The sequence below is a fragment of the Clytia hemisphaerica genome, unplaced genomic scaffold (assembly GCF_902728285.1).
Source record: "Clytia hemisphaerica strain Z4C2 unplaced genomic scaffold, Clytia hemisphaerica genome assembly, whole genome shotgun sequence".
Classification (NCBI taxonomy): domain Eukaryota; kingdom Metazoa; phylum Cnidaria; class Hydrozoa; order Leptothecata; family Clytiidae; genus Clytia; species Clytia hemisphaerica.
In genome coordinates this window covers 15362-18707 of record NW_027103750.1, presented here as the reverse complement: position 1 = coordinate 18707, position 3346 = coordinate 15362, and positions in this window count along the sequence as shown.

Genomic DNA, 3346 nt, shown 5'->3' with positions numbered 1-3346 from the left:
CGAACTTGTCGATTGTCGAATGCAATCAAATCTCAATCCAACGACGGAATTCTAGGTAATATTTGATTCGTTTGATTGAGATTTTCGTTCGAGTGATTGAATCAAATGCAATCGAGCCCAATCGAACGCAATTGAATCTCAATCGAACAACAAACGAATCCGAAAATTGGGGTAAGGCTGATGGAATTTAATGATATGTTTATCGTAATGGCGATCTTCAGAATTTGCTGCGGCCAAGTTTTCATTATTCATTATTCATTATTTTAGGGAGCTAAAATTCCCAATAAGTTGCGAGCAAAAAAATTATCTCCATAATTAAAAAAATCAAAGAAGCGCACTTTTAAAGAGATGGTAGGGCCGAACGGGTTCGTTTTTAAAATCTTGATGAAGCGCCGAAATAACAAAATAATGGCAACTTGGCGCGGCCGTTTTTTTGACATGCGGGCGGCTTACGGTAAACATAACATTAAATTCCATTGGCCTAATATTCTGTTGAGATTCGATTGCGTTCAACAATCAAATTTTAATTGTTCGCTTGCGTTCGATCTGGTGTGATCATCGGTTCTGTTCGATTGAGATCGACTGGTTTCGAGTATCGACCGACCAACCCTATTGTTGGCAGACGGAAGTAATAGATAGATTAGCTGTTTTCAAAATCAAAGCAGACACCAAACAACCTGATAGTGACCTGCGCTGCATTTTTTGTAAAAGTGGAATTGCCTGATTCTTACCCCTCCTAGCTGCACTTTTTGTATAAGTGGAATTGCCTGATTCTTACTCCTACCTAGCCCTTAATTTGAGAATTAACCTTGCAGATTTTTTGTATTTCGCAGAGTGTCTTGTTGCAAAAGGCCAATCAATTTTAATCGTTCGCTTGCGTGCGATCTGGTTCGATTGACTCCATCGATCATTGGTCCTGTCTGGTTTTGAGATTGTCTGGTTTCAAGTATCGACCAACCGACCGACCGACCGATGTAATCTCTGCACTTTTTGTTTAAGTGGAATTGCCTGATTCTTACCCCTCCTAGCTGCACTTTTTGTATAAGTGGAATTGCCTGATTCTTACTCCTACCTAGCCCTTAATTTGAGAATTAACCTTGCAGATTTTTTGTATTTCGCAGAGTGTCTTGTTGCTGAAGGCCAATATTCTTATGATACTACTGGAGCACACACAATAGAGATTTACCTTTATGAATGGCAGCAGCAGTCAGTGACAGTGAAATCTTGAATTATCCTCTTTACTTCTTGAACTCTTTACTTCTCAGTCTTTGTGACTTTGAGAGAAAAAGAGATCACGTTGAACACTCCACGTTGGGTTGAAGATAGTCTATGTAGGTGGTAGACTATACGAAATACAGACAATAACAAGATACGGTCTTCAGCCATATATCAACATATGGCTTTGCTCGGCTTTGCTAGAGGATAGAAAATTGTATGCTAACCGACAGACGATCCCTGTCGATCCCTCTACATTATAGCGCTGAGTTTAGCCTGGAAAATATATGTACTCTCGCGGAACACCGCCTAATTGCTTTGCGTAACTAACAAACGTACGGGCACTGTGCAGATGAAAGGCCCACTACGCTGCGCTGCTGGGCCAACAAGTTTGCTTCAAGTATTGATTTTCATCTTGTTAATGATTGAAAATCGGAAGAAAATGTCAGCTTGTGAGTACTGAAAATTACGACAGTTTAAAAACTTAGTTTCTGACTTTTCCGTTTTGATTTTTGTCTATTACAGGAAAGGGGTTTATGGCGCGCCAAAAGGCTTTTTAATACTAACTTTCTTTTATAATACCAACTTTTTTTATAATACCAAATATTTTTTATAATACCAACTTTGTTTATTATAATACCAATAATAATAATATAATACCAGTTCGAAGTTTTTTCATAACCCCAATTTTTGTCTCGCTTACTATGCGTGTATAATCGATCAAGTGTAGAAAGAGTCTTAGCGTGATGCAAAGCGTAATGGGTAATCAGGACCACTGCGCGCTGATGACGACTTATTATTGGTCCAAAGTTTTGAAAAAATTTAAAGATTTTTGCGTCTAGCCAACCGGAAGTCGTTATGGAGGCGCAACCAGTCCTGATTACCCATGATTCATTTCGAGTGTGAAATGGCCTATTTGTTGCCAACCAAAATCCATTAACCGATCCAGGCCCTTTTCAGCAGAAATTCGAAGTTTCCATGGAGACGACAAAAAGTTTGCTTGAAATCGAAAGTGCCTTCTAGTCTTTACTGAACTCAGCGTCATTGAAATCAAAATGCAAAGTTAATCCAAAAGTAGACTCTATTCTAGATTGCACTAGGCTCGATGAAGCTCGTGGGCGGCCGCCAATACGCCAGTCAGCCGTCGAAATGTTAGACTAGAGTATACCAAAGTATCTTTGAGTATACTTTTAGGCCAATTCCCTTCTTGGGATGGTAATTATTATTAGGACTTAGTTTTGGACGGGTATTTACTGTCAGTATTTGGCCTAAAAATGCTGACTTGGGGAATAAACTTTTAAATCTGATACATAGATATAAACGCTACCAACAGCTGGAAACAAAACCTTTAACGTTCGATTCACCTATCGACCTATTATTTTAACGCGAAATTTAAGACATTTACTTTCGCAAAAAGGGCGAAAATTTGTACATATTAATTAGTAAAAGACTCCACATGTAAACAAAAAAGATTCTCCAGTGAAGAACTGTAAAGGTCCGTCTACATGGTGAAAAAAGAAAATTGACTAAGCAAGACCAAAAAAATTGGTATCATAAAAATGAAAGTTAGTGTTATAAAAATAAAAGTTGATAATATAAAAAAAGTTGGTATTATAAAAAAAAGTGGCTATTTAAAAAAAACCTGATATTATAAAAATGAAAGTTAGTATTTTAAAAGTGAAAGTTGATATTATAAAAAAAAGTTAGTATTAAAAAGCCTTTTGGCGCGCCATAGGGGTTAGTTCAATATTGGAAAAGTACTGGCCAAGACAACAATTTCTAAGGAAGGAAGACACATTCGATTTGATTAAAGGTAATACAAAATACAACACTCCTGTCTCAGTAAGACATTCAGAAAGAATTAGAATTCGAATCGATTTAAAGTGTTTATTTTTAGATGAATCAAAACATTTTTTAAACGTCTAGATTAGATAAACATTTTCAGAGGCATAAATGAAAAACTTTTCATGGTCAATGATTTTCAGTCCCCCCCCCCTTAAACCAAACCTAAAATCACCCCTTATTGATTTATCCCCTATTAAATTTCGCAATAGCGCTTATTATTTTTTAGAAAGTTTTAAATTTCTGAGCAGTGAACTTTCTTAAAAGCATCTTTTAACTTCAAAACTGG